The sequence below is a fragment of the Budorcas taxicolor genome, chromosome 11 (genome assembly GCF_023091745.1).
Source record: "Budorcas taxicolor isolate Tak-1 chromosome 11, Takin1.1, whole genome shotgun sequence".
Classification (NCBI taxonomy): domain Eukaryota; kingdom Metazoa; phylum Chordata; class Mammalia; order Artiodactyla; family Bovidae; genus Budorcas; species Budorcas taxicolor.
The window spans coordinates 56,314,790-56,333,282 of NC_068920.1; the positions used below are offsets into that span (position 1 = coordinate 56,314,790).

The 18,493-nt window shown below is 42.6% G+C and overlaps 1 protein-coding gene across 2 annotated transcripts in view; it reads left to right on the forward strand.

The window, feature by feature from the left end:
• Positions 1 to 18,493, forward strand: part of ZNF451 (zinc finger protein 451) — a 95,867-nt gene that overhangs the window by 10,172 nt on the left and 67,202 nt on the right. The gene's annotated exons all lie outside the window — the stretch shown is intronic.

The window sequence follows — 18,493 nt, forward strand, 5'->3', positions numbered from 1 at the left end:
TCTCCAGACACAGGTGGCTGAGATGTCTCGAGTGATACGTGACCTGCAGTCCAGGAGCTGCTTCCGATTTCATCATTCCCGCACAGGTGAGGCCTCCTCGGTTCCTTGGGACATCTCCACCTCCAGAGAAGAGCACTTATCTGCAGTCGAAGAAGAGGCTGAGTGCAAGTCCCCCTCGGCTGACGACAAAGGGCAGCCAGCTGACCCCAGTCAGTCCAGCTTCACAGGGCTGTTGAAAAGAATGGAACAGAGAGGTGTTATCAAGAGAGTCACCTTGCAGTCAGAAGCAGAACCGTGTGAGGGCAAGCCTGACTGTGTGACCTCCAAGAAGCGCTTGGTCCCTCCGTTGCATCCTCTTCTGAGAATTGCCACCGCGGAGGTTTTCAAAGACCCTGCTGATTGCCATCCTTCTTCTTTCATGGGACACAGGGTGTATCCTGTGGCTAAGGACACCTCTCCTTTCCAGCCAAATCCCCCAGCAGGAGGCCCCATCGTCGAAGCGCTAGAGCACAGCAGGAGAGGAGGCACCACGTCGCCCCTGGATTCCACCTCAAAGGAGATGGAGGTCATGGGCTGCAGGTTCTACCATGCTGCTTCCATCGCGGCCCGAGCTGCCAGCTACATGGCCTACATGACGCAGTATCAGCGTAAACTCTGGGAAGACATGGAGGACCTGGTCCATGACCCCGAGTTTGATCGTGGGAAGGCAAGATGTATCATATCTGATGGCATGGATGCAGGCCTCTGGCAGCTGTGTACTACCAGGGACATAATGGACTCTGTGGTCAGAGTTATGGCGATGGCAGTAGACTACAGAAGGCAGGCTTGGCTTCGGCTCACATCCCTCACAAAAAAGACCCAGGAGAAGATCTCACACTTGCCCTTTGATGGTACTTGCCTCTTTGGACAAGATGTGAATGCTGTTGTTGCAGAAGAAAACAGTGTGAAAGAAAATGACTATAAAGACCACAGTAAATACTATAGCCAGCATCGATACTTCTACAGTCACGACCAGAAAGCACATTGCCACAGTCGTGGGTACTCCCGAGGGGACTGGTACAGACCTCGCAACCACCCCTATAGACACAGAAAAAGGGCAGACTCTCCGGAACGCCATGGGTACAAGAATTAGTGACCCATTCACGGTCTGCAGTGCAGCCATGCACGATGCCCCCTCCCCCACAGGACACTGAACACGTGTCTGGGATGATCACAGCTGACACCGAGTTCTAGACTTTGGGAATGAAGTACATAATACAGAGACTCACGCTTTCTTGGCCAAGTGAGCAGTAGAGACTTTCAGTTGGATTGAACAAAGGTGTACGCATTATTTCTAGTCCAAGATAAGTCTAGAAGTGGGTCCTCAGGAATCCAAATCCTTTTATGATTAAGGAAAAATATAAAGATTTCTTCCCCCTCAGAAAACTCTCACTGATAAACTGATGGCGAGCAGATTTTGGATCTGAAAATAACCTACCATTATCTCTAACACCAGAGGCAGATCATTCATTTTTAGGTCATCAGTGCTTCCTAGTTTAGGCTTCCATTTGTCAGATCGTCAGAAAAGATCTTTTTGTCCACAAAACTGCAAATCGGTTTTAATCTCTCTGTATCAGGGTGATCAGCTCACCGAGTGTCCATACTGCTGTCAGTCTCTGTAAGATTCAGAATCAGCCTTGAAGCTATATGTCAAGAACTGGAATTCAAATCAAAATTTGCCAAATCCATTCCCTACCGGTGGTGTGGCTGGATGTCCTAGATCGGCCGTGGACACCAGCTGGAGGAAGACTTTGCTGTGATATCCTTGGAAACTTTCACAGTAACTGTCTTCACCACCCAGAGCTACACAGAATTACCTGCAGTTGTCATTCCCAAGTCTGTCAAGCATCAACAAGCTGTGAGACCTGATCATGCTGTTCTCGCAGGATAATCTGGACATTTCACCAAGGTGACCTTGACTGCTTTCTAAACTTTGAGCTTGATGATTCATCAAGCTCTAAATACAAAAAAAGAGAGAGAGACTGCATATTAGTGCCCTGGAAATCAAGGATTTTACACCGTCTCAGCATGCAAAATCTGAACTCTTGAAAGAGCAAGAATTCCAAACATGCCTGACAGTCTGGTCCTCTGATTGTAATAAAGGGATGCTATCAGTCTAGATTTTACTGAGAAATCCTTCAGATTCAGAGTGTAACTGTGGATGTAGTAAAGAGTACATTTCACACACTTCCCTTTCTAGATTCCATTAACAATTTCTTGAAAGTCTGAAGTCAAGACTTCAGTGATGTGTTCTTGGTTTTTCAGTCCCTTAACCTAGTCACACTCTACCATGAGAGACAACTTATATTTTTGTTCCCAGCTCTTCGAGTTACTGTTGCTCCATCAGAGTGGAACTGACAGCAGATACCTAAGCTAAACATCCTGTAGTATTTTTATCTTGAGGCAGTGGCTGTGTGGTGTCCCAGCCCTTAGACCCTTGTCTTCACAGCGTGACTTCAGAGATGGAGAAGATGCCAAATTGGAGGGGTCTGAATACATCATCCAATATTATTTGCTTGGCCAAATAGAAAAAAATTTTATCAACAGACTGATAATTTTATAATTTCTTGGTTTGTTAAGCATCTGCATTTTTTTCCATGTGCTTGACCATAGTATTTTGGGTTCACTGTTTGTGGACTCTGACACCGTTTTCGCATTTATGTGGTTTCTGTTTCTTGCCTGCATAGTGGTGCCTGATGTTTTCCTGGTGTTCCGCCTTTTAATGGCTTATTGGAAGGCCATCCTCTCTCCTCGTCATAACCACCTTCAGCACACTTTTTGTCTGCTTTTTCTTCCTTTCCTTGTGTGTGCTGTAGCAGTCAAAGATGCATATATCCCTACTTGGAAGCTACTTTATTTTGTTAGATAATTTCAGGGATAATTTATAATTGATTCTGTTTGTCCTATTGGTAGATGAAGCTTAAGTTGCAGTCTTGATAGTCTCCTCTTGGCAAATTTGGTCAGGGCATATCTAGAGTTAACATTTACCTTTAATTTTTCTGTACTTTTCACCAAGTTTTACTAACGCTGTTTGAGGCCCATGCTCAAAGAAGCTGTCTTTCAAACTGAACCCTAGAAGAGCACTGATAACTGGCTGAAAGAACCAAAGGCCTAAGAAATCACACGAAGATGATAATAGGTCACGATATTTGGCCCACTAGCTCAGCGGCCTCACGTGCCCTTGCCATGACCTTCTAGTTTCTTCTGTGAAAGGATAGCCATGGGAACTTAGAGAGAGAGACCTTGACACTCCGGGATGGCTGCCCGAGGTATTCCCGGTTAGCTGAGGCTGCTTCACACTGCTCCCACTTCTCCATTTCTCTCCATCCCTTCCCTGAATTAGGTGCTGGGTCACAAATTTGATGATTTTTGAGAACTCTTGATTTTTCAAAATTCAAACCAGAATTAATGGTGCTTGAAGACCTGACTCTCAGACTGCTCTGGCATTTTCACCTAACCTGCTCTTCCTTTGAAACTTTTTACTTTTAATGGTGTTTAATAAAGGACACAATGTAAAATTTACCATTGTACCCAGTTTAAGTGTACCTTGGAGTAGAGTTAACTGTTCACTCTGGGGTGTTCCTCCTTTCCCTGCTGCTCACAGAGCAGCATTTCTTTTGTCTTCCTTCTGCGTTACGTTTGGTGCTCCATAGCAACAAGATAAGTAGCATTTCTTTCCCACTCTCTGATTGATATGCCCAAGGACCTCCATAGGCCTTCCCTAATGGAAAAGTATGAGGAATCATGAGATTAGTGGTCAGGTAGCCGGCTTCGGAGGCTGCGGCCGTTGCGTGGGGATGGAGCAGAGCGCAGTTGAGTGGGAGCAGGTGTGGTTGTAGGTGATGCGGTTGACTGCGGAAGGAGCGATATCCTTGGCCTGGTTTCCATTATTGCTATTTTAAAGTCCTTCTCTGGCATGCTTGAATGATGGTGTTATAAAACTTAAAATGGGGACTTGGTCTAGGGAAACAGCCGCAGTAGTATTTGGAACTCATAATTAGTCAGATGACAGGTTTTCAGGTCACGTCTGCTGTGTGCAAAGCCAAGATCCTCCATCAGGCCAGCCTCTGATATTTGAACGTCGCTGGGTTTTCTAGGAGGCCTCGTAATCATCACAGGTTGAGTGATGTGGTGTTCCTAAAAGGGATGCATCTAATGATCCTTCTTTAAAACGTTATTGTTTGACTAGATGTAAAATGTATGTGGAAACTAAGATTTCTTGTGTTTACTGTGTGTACACAGAAATACTGTTTCCATTCATTGTTATATGAAGTGCCTTTTTAAATTTTACACTATTGTTTAAAACAACATTTTAATGTCTTGCATATGTTGCTGGTGATATTTATGTGAATTCTGTATAGTGATTTTTTTATCTTGTAGTTTATGTCTCATCTGTACAATTGCACTATCTAAGGGTACTCTCCTTCTGAATGTTACTTTATTTTCATTACAGCACTGTTGATGCATTTCAGAAGGACTTGTAGAGTATGTCCCCCCGCCTTTATTTAAATAACTTAGCGGTAGCTATTTTAGTTACTAGTGATTGGCTCAGTTTTCTGGGCACTGAGGCAGCTTTCTTTTCTGTTTCTGATTGAAGCATTTGTCTTATGTCTAACCTTGTTCATAGCCATAGTAACACAGCTCATTTGTAAGTGGGTGTTTTACTTGGTAATAAGAAACAAAGATATTTGGAAACTATCTAATTTGTTGACACTATCTTTTTTTTTCAGACTGTGTGACAGCTTATCAGTGTAATTGCATTTAAACTTATTATTATTTACTGTGTGACAGCTTCTTTATGTATAATTACATTTATTTACCTAGCTCTCAAAATGACATTTTGAGGAGAGCATAAACTCAGGCTACTTGGGTACTATTTAGTATATTACATTACGTTACATTACCATTTTACTAATTTACTGAATGATGCCTAAGTGTCCTGATTGATAATGTCCTTAAAGGCCTGCTCCATCCAGGATAACCTCTCAGGTACTGTAAACAGGAGGTTGGAATCAGCACAGTCCAGAATCTCTTTTAGCTATAAACTTGGATACACAATTAAATGACATGGATGAACAAAAATTAAATGCCACATTCAGTATTCTTGAGGATACACTTAATTGACTGGGATTCTGGTGAAGGTTAGAAATTAAGGATTAGATCTTTGCAGAAATAGTTTAAAGACTGCAATAACTGAAAACTTTTTTTTTTTAATGGCGTGAGGCATGTTTTGCCGAGACTTGCACTGTTCAGGTTTCCTTATCTTTTGAAATTCGCCATTTTTAGTGGCTAGTCCCATAATTGACTGTCAGATCTGTATGCCTCTCCTGCCTGTCATTACCCACTTAGTTGTTTTTCCAGATAGAACTAGTTTTGTAAACTGTAAAAATATGATGTGGAATTTCTCTTCCTGGATGAGTGCTGAGAATATTGTTTTATTAAGTCTTTTTTTCTAGTATTGATTAGTGGGGTGGTATTTTTGTACTACTTTTCTTTTCATCTGCTTGACTTTATAGGAATGAAAACCTTTTTTGTAGTAGTGTTTGGTGCCATTGAGATATTACTGGAGATTATTTGAGTTTCTGGTGTGATATATTGGGAAGTGATCACAGGCCAAACATGTCCTTTTGATGTTAGCATCTCAGTTATTCTTTGTATTGATCTTTTCTTCCTCTTTATGTAAACCTCTTCTTAAAAGGATGTCTTATCTTCCTTAATCTCTTGATGTTATTCTGCCAGTCTATACTAACCAGGATTTTCATGTGGTTTTATATGATTAAATGCAATGCCTTCAGCATTATTTTAAGAGGTTTTCTAGTTCTCTCTTAAAAATGTCCTTTTCTTAAAAAAATAAAAGTAGCCAATTCAGTGTCATCCTGCTCTTTGGCTATTGAATTTCCTCAGTTTTTAATGCCTTCTTTTTTCCTGATAGTACTGTTTTCTCATTTTTGTATAGTCTTCACACACATGAATTGCTATACGTAATTTGTGGTCAGTTGCATCTTTTCTCTCTTAACAGAAATTTTAAGTTCATCACCATGAACTTATAGTACCCCTCTCACATGTACTGTGTGTGTGTGTGTTGAGTCACCAAGTGTCCGACTCTTTGCAGCCCCATGGACTGTAGCCTGCCAGGCTCCTCTGTCCATGGGGATCTTCTGTCCAGGCTCCTCTGTCTGGGCCATTTCCTTCTCCAGGGGATGTTCCCAACCCATGGGTAAACCTGAGACTCCTACATTGGCAGGTGGATTCTTTACCGCTGAACCAGTAGGGAAGCCCTGACATATTTAATACCATATCTTAATCAGTTTTCTCTAGGTTGTAAACGCTGTACTGGTTTTGTCATGGTAACTGTCTATTTCAAGTGATCTGTTGGATTTTCTGACGCCTTGTCAATTCAGTAAGAGTTCTCAGGTTGTCTGTAGCTTTTTTTAGGACTTTGGAGATCTCTCAAGTTGCATTGTGTTTTCTAATATTCCTGAGTAGTATGTTTCTTGGTGGAAGTTATTGTAAACGCATTTTATCTGGTAATTAAAAAAAAATTCTTTGACCTTAAATGCTTCAAGTGTTATCTTCTAGGTTCTGTTGATGGCCCCTTTGTAAGAATTTCATAGCTGTTTTTTTCCCATGAGCTATCCTGTGCTTTCTGTTTTCTTTCATTACCCATAAAAGTGGCTCTATCACAGCATTCAGTTTTAAGGGCTACAGTTAGACCTCTTGTTAACTCTTGCTCTTATCTGTAATGCCTGTGTTTCACACTTGCTTGACGTGCTAGAAGAGTCATGTTTGATCCATTTATCTATACTGCTTTTATTTAGTGAGGCAACAGTGGTGTGGGTGATGGGGAAAAAGACATTTTCCAAGTCACTAAACACAGTTTTAAATTTTCAGTTCCATTAAAAAAACAAACATATAATCACAGTAAGCTTCTTGCTTTCAAGTATGTAGCCCATTCCCTTCTGCCTTGGGTAGAACACAGATAATTTGTGATTAGTCTCATTTAGATTATTAGCACAGTTGGATGTATGTTGCTTTGTCTAATGGCTTATATCAGCTCCTGTTTTCTTTAACTTTTGACAAAAGTTGTATTTGACCAATGTTGGAAGCCCCTTGATAGTATTGGGTCAAAGTGTTGTCTCCCTGCCTGGGAAGGAAGTAGAGGGGAAACCTCGTTCAGCAGAGCTTCTGTGTACTAGGCACTGTGCTGGCCACGGGGGACTCTTGAGGCAGAAATGCACCCTTATTTTGCAGGTGAGAAAGGGGAACTGAACGGTAAACAACTTGCTCAGGTGGAGGAGCTGAGCTTCTCGCTTCTGCTCTGTTCTTAAAGTCTCTACTCAGCATTGTGCTCGGTGGCCTCCGTCGGTTTTCAGAACGCCACTTAAAGTCTTAACCTCCCTGAGAAGCTAATTTGTCAAACAGCTAGCCTTCTCCTTCCCTGGATTTTGTGTTTATGGCTGTACTGTCATCCCTTACAACTTGATGTCTTCATTAACTAGTTCCTGGTTATTTCATTTACGTAATGAGAAACCTTGGTCATCGTGGACAGTCATGCTCACACTGAGGTTTTGCTGAGATTGTTCTCAATGTGTTGTCTTCTGTTTCGTGGATTCCTTATTTGTATCCTATTCATTGTCAGCACTGATCATCTCCACCATGGTTCTTGATGCTGTTTTTTTCTTTGTTGTACCTTTTTAATTTGTTATACTCATTTTGTCTCAGACACACACTTAAATTTTTTAAAAACTAGTGTCTTGAGGATATTGGCTTAATGAAAGATGGTGGAATGATGTTAGGCACGTAGTGTTTGAAGTCCAGAGACCTTGGTGTGAATATTAGTAAGTCACTTATTCTCTGAGACTCAGATTTCCTACTCTCAAATGAGATAATCATGCCTAGAAGTACTTTGGAAACTTCACAGCCTGATACCAATTGCATTTCTTTAGTGTTTTTGCCAACATTTATAGATTTCTCATAACCGTGGGATAGTATTGATACAGATTCTCTTGAAGGTGTATTTAATAGTATGTAATAGTTCATGTCATCACATCATGCTGCCCTCTTTATAGTTTTTTAAGGCTGAAATATTAAGCTGCATATTATACAAGTCCAACAATGGATTAAGGTATTGAGAGATGTATTTAAAGTAAAACAGTCTCGTAAGTGCAAGCTAAGAAATGACATAATCAACAATAAGAAAGTTAAAAAGAATGTAGAGTGAAGAGCTAGGATGTGTACGTATATGTATACAATTTTTGATGGGTGGTATTTTGTCTTTTTGTGTCTCTGATGGAAACAATCTTTTTATTTGTAAACATCTTCAATACCTGTTACATGCAGGCAGACCCTGAGGAAGGTCTGTGGATACTGTGAATTAATAAGAATGGTATATTCTCTTCAGAAGAGAAGGAAATGCCAACACAATGTAATTGTCCTGTTAGAGGAATGCCTGTGGTGAGACTGGGGCAAAAGAGAGGGCTGTCTGGAGGGCCCAAGGAAGCTTTTCTTTACCAGATGCTCGAGCTGAGGCTGGAATGTGACTAGAGAAGAGTGAGTGGGGCCAGTGGAGGAGCAGGAGCCAGGCATCAGGTGAAGGCGCCAGTTGCGTGCGCAGTGCGGGGCACACAGCCTCTCTGCTTTCAGAACCGCGGAGAACCGCCTTATTGGGCACAGTTGAGATCGGGTTGAAGAAAGGATAAATTCCCCATGAGAATGTATTGGTTCTTATGTGTTCAAAGTGTACTAAGATGTATAGCTGTTACTTAATAAGGTCATCGAGGTAGTCTGTCAGGAAGTTTGTCACTACGGACATTTAATTCCTTTTCTCCCTTAGACTGATATGAAGGGAGGCTCTCAGACAGTGCAGCACTCGCCCACGAGGGCTCCGCCGCTGTCGGCAAGCGGCGACGGGGATGAGCCGGGAGCTGCCCCCGGGGAGGCCGCCCGTCCATGCTGGCCGGCGCCTGCGGGGCAGCTGCGGGCCGCAGCCCCCGTGTGGCTCGCTCCCTGTGCCCTGGCCTGCAGATGGCCTGAGGGTGCGCTTGGGGAGGGAGTGCACTTGCTCAGAATGTAGCTTCGCTGGCGGTTCGAGGTCTTGTGTTGAAGCAGGGGCTGAGCCCTGTGCCCGTGGCATCTCCAGCGTAGCTGGAGGACACTCTGTCAGCTTCCTTTCTGTCTTTTCCTCTGCTTTGGATTTCTTTGGTTGTTCTGGTTGCCCCTTTGACCTTTTCTCTCCTCTCCTCAGTTCTTCCTTTTCAGTAGAGCGCCAGTGGCCCTCAGGATTGAAGCATTGTTAACTCCCTTTTGCTTTGTTACAACTTCATAGTAGGAGATGCTTAAAAATTCTCCTAAGTTCCGCGGTGGTTTTGGGGGGTTTGGGGGGTGGGTCCTGTATCAAAAGAGAATCAGTCATTCTTCCTGGGAGGGGAATTTTATAAATACAGATACTGGTGATTGACCAAAAGACAAGGTGGGAAGAAGCTTATTGAACTGGTTTGATAGTACGGCCTTCTTCACCAAGTAGTACTTTACAGAATATGGTGTATCTGTATGTGTTTTAAAACTTGTTCATATAAGGCGTATGTTCCATGTACTTTGTAAACAATAGTTTGGGGGTGGGAAGGAAGTTGCTTTGTACAACAGGATTGTTTCTTGGGTTTAAAGCTTTGCTGCTGGAGTTGGTAAATAAATATTGTACTGCTTTGCTGTGTTTATTTCTTCTGCTCTCTCTGTATTTGAATATAACATTCTTGAGAAAAATTGTTGCTTTTCAAGATGTTATTTGGGAGTATAGCTTCAGGTACAAGCTAGGTACAAGGGGATTCTGGGAAACAGAACTTACTCTGGGAGTATAAAGCTCATGAGACCAAACCATGGACCAAACTTTGAAGGATTGATCAATGAGAAGCAGGCTTTGAAATTGGAGTTTGTGTGAAGTAAGGCATTGTTTCAGGAGTTCTGTTCAGCCTGTTGAACTGAGAATGACTTGCCCTAATTCCTGATTAATGTGTTTTTGTTATGTTTGGGCAATAATGTAGTGCAGTCATTGTACTTCTAGAGACGAAAAGAAACCCGGAGGGAAAAAGTTAAATACAATTTACTAAGAAGATTATGTTCCTTTTAGAGACAAAATTTCCACCTGCTTTTGTGAAGGATAGATGTTAAACTTATATTTTTAAAAGGTAAAAAGTAGTGATTTAAACCAAATCCATTGCATTTCCCCTGGGGAAGGAAATGGCCACCCACTCCAGTATTCTTGCCTAGAGAATCCTGTGGAGAGGATCCTGGTGGGCTGCTGTCCATAGGGTCGCACAGAGTCGGACACGACTGAAACGACTTTGCATGCATGCATGCATGCATTGCATTTCCAAACAGAAGGTTGCAATCTTCAACACTTTTTGTTGTTCATTACGTTAACAATTTTATTGCATATTCTGATGTAGAAATATTTGAAAACAGTTTAGAAAAGGAAAAAGTCCCTCTAGACAGAAATAAATACTGTTAACGTTTTTATTTTTAGCTTTCTAGATTTGGTTGCTTCTAAGTATTTTTACCAAAAATAGGATCGTTTTCATTTTAAAACAAATACAGGTGATAAGAAAGACATTGAAACATGTATGTTAGAGCTTCTAGGTGGGATTATTGTGCCGCGTCATTCGCATGGTTAATGGTTTTGCGGTTCATATAGCAGGTCACAGTTTCATAGCAACGCTAGAAATTTTAAGTTACCAGGAAATTTTTGTTAGCTCATTAAACTGATTAGTATATGAAAGTATTAATTTCTTCGGTAAAATTTTTGCCTAAATATTGGAATTCTCATTGGACATGATTCCTGATGATTTTTTATGAGCTAAGTTCATAAAAGTTATGAGTTCATGGTCAGAACTGATTTCAAGTTCATTTGAACTGATTTCAAGTTTGAAGCAGTGTATTCATCTGTAGCAAAAAGAAAGATCAGGACAGTGTAGCTAGTTTTTCACAAGGTTAAGTTTATTCAGTAAGGAGACTTCTGAGGGAGGTTTTGAAGTATTAGCTTGAATTTGTGTCTTCATTCTTATAAAATAAAGACACAAATTGATACTGGTTCCCTTTTGAAAATGCCCTTACTTGACAAAATGTGCTCAGTCCTGTCCAGCTCTTTGCGACCGCATAGACTGTAGCTTACCAAGCTCCTCTGTCCATGGAATTTTTTAGGCAAGAATACTGGAGGGGATTGCCGTTTCCTACTCCAGGGTACCTTCCTGGCCCAGGGACCACCCTGTGTCTCTTGCACCTCCTGCACTGACAGGCAGCCCCTTTACCACTGTGGCACCTGGGAAGCCCCTGTACTCTGTTAGCCAGAAGAGAGAGGAGGGACGTGGCAGAATGAGGGACCCCGCTGTCAGGCTTTGCTCCCTCCCTCGCTCTTGCCCGAGTTAGGACACCCACCACTGAACCCCACTACTGCAGATCAGATGTCAGGAGAAAGCCTTCCTCCTGTCCTGCCCAGGCTGTATGTTTTTAGACTTGGAATTTTGATGGTAACTACCAAACTCCATTAAAAGATAAACATTATCCTTTAGAGCAGAAAAATTCTTGCTTACTGTCTCCTATATAGGCTTATCTTTTGTGGATATGTGCACTCAGATTTAACCAGTATCCTTAGTCTGCTGCCATTTCTAGGACACAACTCAGATTTGCTTTGTGTGTGAGAGATCTCCTAGTGTCCAGGGGTGAATGTCGACGGGCTGCAGGGGCAGGCTGCGGGAACCTGGCTTCCGAGGCTCTGCAGCAGTCTTTCTTCCTTCCTCGGTGTGGCCCTCATTCTGTAACCTTCCAGCTCCTCCACGGATTTGTATGTCAGACTATGTCATTGGAATCATACCTCTGGTTCTCACTTAAAACCATTTTACTTTAAAAAAATTTTTCATAGGGACTAACTAGAATCTGCTTTTTCTGGTGTTGAAACTTTCTTAATTCTGTTAGGACCCTACACAGCTTCCCCAGTGGGACGGGCTAGGTATGGAAGAAAAACTGACTCAGATGTAAGGTATTGACAAACGGACTTTCCTGGTGGTCCAGTGGTTAAGATGCCCTGCTACCACTTCAGGGGCACAGGTTCAATCACTAGAAACAGATCCTGTGTGCCATGTGGCACAGCCAAAAATATATATATTTATATATGAGCATATAGAGACCCTCCCTCCCCAGTATATTTCATAGGACTTTTCTTTCCTGTGCATCTCCCTGCAAATAACACAATGGATACACTTTCTTGCTGATAATTTGCTATCATTGTGGACTCCAATGTTACTCTGTGCTGCTGCTGCTGCTGCTAAGTCGCTTCAGTTGTGTCCGACTCTGCGACCCTATAGACGGCAGCCCACCAGGGTCCCCCGTCCCTAGGATTCTCCAGGCAAGAACACTGGAAAGGGTTGCCGTTTCCTTCTCCAATGCATGAAAGTGAAAAGTGAAAGTGAAGTCACTCAGTCGTGTCCGACTCTTAGTGACCCTATGGACTGCAGCCCACCAGGCTCCTCCATCCATGGGATTTTCCAGGCAAGAGTACTGGAGTGGGGTGCCACTGCCTTCTCCAGTGTTACTCTGTAGTAGTATTTAATACAGAAGTTAATCCAGGGTAATCACAGCAAGTGCTTCAAGAAGAGAATCTACAGCTGTGAATAACTTTCTAAATGAAACATGAAGCACATTGTTCTTACCAGAGCCAGTTCCATTTCTAGTTTGAGAAGTTACATATCTGAAAGTCTGACCTTTCTTAGAAAAATCTCCAAGGGCCTAAACACTTCTTTAGACTATAGGATTTTGAGGAGAATGCCAAATCTAGCCTAGGAAGAGTCCTGGAATTTTGTGAGTTCACCTTAAATTGCAAGCATTGTGGCACTAATGGAATGGTGGAAATTCCCAAACTGAAGAGTATATTAGTCCCTATTCATCTTAGTTCTACAGGAAACCTTTAAGACATTTTCATCTAGCCTAAAACTAGTTCAATTTCTGCCCGTGTGCCTGATGATACTGAAGCTTTGGTTCTGCGGTTGGGTCACCAACAAGGTGGCCTGCAGTAAGTTTCTCCCTCCTGAGTTCTGATCATTTAAAACTTATTTCTGAACCTATTGAACTTTTGGATTACCTGTTAAAACTTCTGTCCCAAATAAGGCCTTCTCTGACCTAATCGGTGAATTTCCTAGCATGCATTTTAATATCAGCGTTCCCTCTGTTGTGGGATTAAGTGAGATCTGAGGCCAGCTCTCATCTTGGATCACTAACCACGGAAATCCCTGGGACTTGGCTTTCCGGAGAGAGTGGGTGTTCGTAGATAACCCACTCATGCGTGGCTTTAACCAACAACCTTGATCCCCAAGCCCAAGTTTGTGGTAGAAAAGTATCAAATGAATATCACCCTGCTGCACATGGTCTGTTTCTTTACCCTTTAAGAGAAAACATTTTTGTTTAAAGTACTTCGGTTTTATCATTTTTAAATGCAACGATTTCAAAGTTGAAGCTCCTCCTTTCTCTAGCTAGCATTTCTTTTCATCTACTCCTAACAGAGTGTCTCCCAGATCTGCTTTTCTGCTTGCTTGCTTTTTTGAAAGGTTTTTTAATGTGGGCCATTTTTATAGTCTTTGTTGAATTTGTTACAGTATTGCTTCTGTTGTTTATGTTTTGGGCTTTTGGCCATGAGGCCTGTGGGATCTTAGCTCTCCGACCAGAGATCCAGCCCACACCCCTTGCATTGTCCTCTGACTTGTAAAAGGATATTTTGAAGTTGGTAGGATGCCACCTACTATCTGGTGCAGTGGTATGGCCATTGGGATGACTCCCACCCAGAGTGATCCTGTGAACACTCTTTATTGCAGAAATGCAGCCTTCACAGAAACCCGTCAGTCTTGTTATATGTGTTCACTTCAGTGGAACTCCTGTGTGCCTGGGGAATCACACCCACTCCTTGGTTTGCTTGATGCAGCTCAATCCCACTTTCGATAAACTTTGGTTTGTATGTGTGTAATTAATATCTTACTAAACCAATCTTTCTGGTAGAAAACATTTTTAATAGAGTTTATTTTTTAAGAAAACTTTTATTTCAGATTCACAGCAAGAAAAGAGGAGGAGACTTCCCATATACCTCTGCCCACAATGTATAGCTTCCCTCACTGTCAACTTCCCCCAACATAGTACATCTGGAATAATCAGTGAGCCTGTTGTTGACACGTTATCACCCAAAGTCCATCGTTTACATTAGGGTTCACTCTTGCAGTTACACGTTCTATGAGTTTGAACAGATGTAGTAAGATACCTACCTGTACACGCTGAATAGATTTTCTACCCTAAAAATCCTCTGTACTCTACCAGTTCATCCCTCCTTCTGCTGTTCCCCCTGGCAACCACTGATTTTTTTTTTTTAATTGTCACTATAGATTTGCCTTTTCCAGGATGCCATATAGTTGGAACCATACAGTATGTAGTGTTTCCAGATTGGCTACTTTCATTTAGGAATATGTATTTAGGTGTTCTTCCATGTCTTTAAAGATTTGGTAGCTCATTTCCTTTTTGTTGTTCAGTCGCTCAGTTATGTTCGACTGTTTGTAACCCCATGGACTGTAGCACGCCAGGCTTCCCTGTCCTTCACCATCTCCTGGAGCTTGTTCAAACTCATGTCCATTGAGTCAGTGATGCCATCCAACCAGTGATGCTGAGGCCATTGTCCTCTGTCGTCCCCTTCTCCTCTGGCCTTCAGTCTTTCCCAGGATCAGTGTCAGCTTTTTGCATCAGGTGCCCAAAGTACTGGAGCTTCAGCATCAGTCCTTCCAGTGAGTATTTCTTTTTAGCAGTGAATAATACTCCATCATCTGGATATATACAGTTATCCATTTACCTATTGAAGGTGCTTGGTTGCTTCTAAGGTTATGAATAAAACTGCTGTGAATGTCTCATTACACAGGTTCAGGCAGTTCAGTTCAGTTCAGTCACTCAGTTGTGTCTGACTCTTTGCAACCCCATGAATTGCAGCACACCAGGCTCCCTGTCCATCACCAACTCCCAGAGTTCACTCAAACTCACGTCCATCGAGTTGGTGATGCCATCCAGCCATCTCATCCTCTGTCATCCCCCTCTCCTCCTGCCCACAATCTCTTCCAGCATCAGAGTCTTTTCCAATGAGTCAAATCTTCGCATGAGGTGGCCAAAGTACTGGAGTTTCAGCTTTAGCAGCATACCTTCCAAAGAAATCCCAGGGCTGATCTCCTTCAGAATGGACTGGTTGGATCTCCTTGCAGTCCAAGGGAGTCTCAAGAGTCTTCTCCAACACCACAGTTCAAACACATCAATTCTTCAGCGCTCAGCTTTCTTCACAGTCCAACTCTCACATCCATACATGACCACCAGAAAAATCATAGCCTTGACTAGACGGACCTTTGTTGGCAAAGTAATGTCTCTGCTTTTCAATATGCTATTTAGGTTGGTCATAACCTTTCTTCCAAGGAGTAAACGTCTTTTAATTTCATGGCTGCAGTCACCATCTGCAGTGATTTTGGAGCCCCCGAAGATAAAGTCTGACACTGTTTCCACTGTTTCCCCAACTATTTCCCATGAAGTGATGGGACCAGATGCCATGATCTTCGTTTTCTGAATGTTGAGCTTTAAGCCCACTTTTTCACTCTCCTCTTTGGCTTTCATCAAGAGGCTCTTTAGTTCTTCTTCATTTTCTGCCATAAGGGTGGTGTCATCTGCATATCTGAGGTTATTGATATTTCTCCCGTCAATCTTGATTCCACCTTGTGCTTCTTCAAGTCCAGCGTTTCTCATGATGTATTCTGCATAGAAGTTAAATAAGCAGGGTGACAATATACAGCCTTGACGGACTCCTTTTCCTATTTGGAACCAGTCTGTTGTTCCACGTCCTGTTCTAACTGTTGCTTCCTGACCTGCATATAGGTTTCTCAAGAGACAGGTCAGGTGGTCTGGTATTCCCATCTCTTTCAGAATTTTCCACAGTTTATTGTGATCCACACAGTCAAAGGCTTTGGCATAGTCAAAAAAGCAAAAATAGATGTTTTTCTGGAACTCTCTTGCTTTTTCGATGATCCAGCAGATGTTGGCAATTTGATCTCTGGTTCCTCTGCCTTTTCTAAAACCAGCTTGAACATCTGGAAGTTCGCGGTTCATATATTGCTGAAGCCTGGCTTGGAGAATTTTGAGCATTACTTTACTAGTATGTGAGATGAGTGCAATTATGTGATAGTTTGAGCATTCTTTGGCATTTCCTTTCTTTGGAACTGGAATGAAAACTGACCTTTTCCAGTCCTGTGGCCACTGCTGAGTTTTCCAAATTTGCTGTCATATTGAGGGCAGCACTTTCACAGCATCATCTTTCAGGATTTGAAATAGCTCAACTGGAATTCCATCACCTCCACTAGCTTTGTTCGTAGTGAGTTACTTCACCCCTAACTACTGTTTGGTTTATTTGCATATTGTTTTCTTAGGAAAAGCATGTCATCTGCAAAGTAAGGTTTTATTTCTTCCTTGATTTCTGATTTGGTGTCTGCTGTTAATTTGGGGAAATTGTTATTGCTTCAGATGTTTCCTCTGTTCTTTTTCTTTCTCCTGGCATTCCTGTTATGCATTTGCTATATCTTTCGTAACAGTTGTTGTGTGTGTGCTGTGCTTAGTTGCTTAGTTGTGTCCGACTCTTTGCGACCCCATGGACTGTGTCACTCAGTCATGACTATTTGTGATCCCATGGACAGTAGTCTGCCAGGCTCCTCTGTCCATGGGGATTCTGCAGGCAAGAATACTGGAGTGGGTTGCCATGCCCTTCTCCAGGCCATCTTCCCAACCCAGGGATTGAACCCAGGTCTCCTGCATTGCAGGCGGATTCTTTACCACCTGAGCCACCAGGGAAGCCCAACAGTTCTTGTATGTATGTGTGTATATATATATATGTTTTCTTTTTCCGTCTTTTTTCCGCTGTCTTCCAGTTTGGGAAGTTTCTGTTGACATACTCTCAGGCTCAGAGATTTTTTTCTTTTGTGGTGTGCAGTCTGTGGTGAGCACTGTTCACTTGTGTTGTGGTGTTTTGATGGCTGATTTCTTTTTGGTTCTCTTTTAGGATTTCTATCTCTCTTACATTACACATCTGTTCTTGCATGTTGCCTGCTTTTTCCATTAGGGCTCTCAGCATAGTAATCTTGGTAGTTTTAAATTCCTGGTCTGATAATTCCAACATCCGTACCAGCTCTGCCATTCTTTGCTTGCTCTTCAAACTGTATTTCTGCCCTTTGGTATGCTTGCAGTTTTCATTTTGAAAGTGGACATGCTATCCTAGGTAAAGGAGCTGCAGTAAACAGAAGGGTCGTGCTCTGTGACTGGTCTCAGCCGCGGAGAGCTTGCGACCCTGGGCTGGAACCATGTCGGGGCTTCCCAGGCCTTCCGCTCTCCTGGGAGGATGGCTATTTCCTGTCTCTCAGGTTGGAGTTTCTCATGAAGTAGCTTCTCTGAAAGGCACACATCAATAAGAACTTAATGCTCTTGACATATTTCAAAATACTCACTTTTTTCTCCCCCCACTGGAAACATGATGGGATTTTTCTTCAGTTGTCACTGAGGACCTGGTAAAGCTTCTGAAGGGCCTCACGAGAGGGTGAGGCCCTCCCATGACTGAGTTCCTCTGGCATTTAAGTCTGGTTAAAACTTGCCCACACTGAGCTCCCAGTGCCTGGTCAGTTCCAGGCCAGGTCCCCACACCAGCACTGGTCCCATTGAGCTTTCCATGCATGGGTTTCTGCTCCACTCAGTTGACTTCACAGTTCATTCAAGCTTTTTACTTGTTATAATTGAGTGGCTGTTTCTAAGCTTCTTCCTTGTATGTTGGGCCAGAAAACAGAAATTAGATCATTTCTTTTTAATCAATAATTTCTCTTATATACATACTGTCCAGGAATTGCTAAAAATCCAGAGCCAAGAGTGTTTGCACTGTCAGACCTTTTAGTGGGTGGACTAATGGCTCAAAATTACCTTACAGGCTAAGAGCAAAGCAGAGCCAAACTTTTTAGTATCCAGATTTTTATAAAGGAAATAAAGATGGGACTTCTCTAGTAGTCCAGTGGTTTAAGAATCCACCTTGGAATGCAAGGGACACTGTTCTAGGAAGATCCCACGTGGCACAGAGCAGCTAAGCCCATGGGCCACACCTGCTGCGGCCCGCACTCTAGAGCCACCGAGCTGCAACTATGGAGGCTGTGTGCTGTGACTGCTGAAGCCCCCGCGCCTTAGAGCCTGTCCCTCAGTAAGAGTAGCCTCCACTTGCTGCAGCTAGAGAAAGCCCATGTGCAGCAACAGAGACCCACCGCAGCCAAAAAATAAATGAATAAACTTAAAAAGAGAAGGATATAAGGATGATTGATAGGTTATGTAACTTTGTGAAAATCAAAGGTGCTGGTGGGTGATTAGCTGTCCTGCAGAC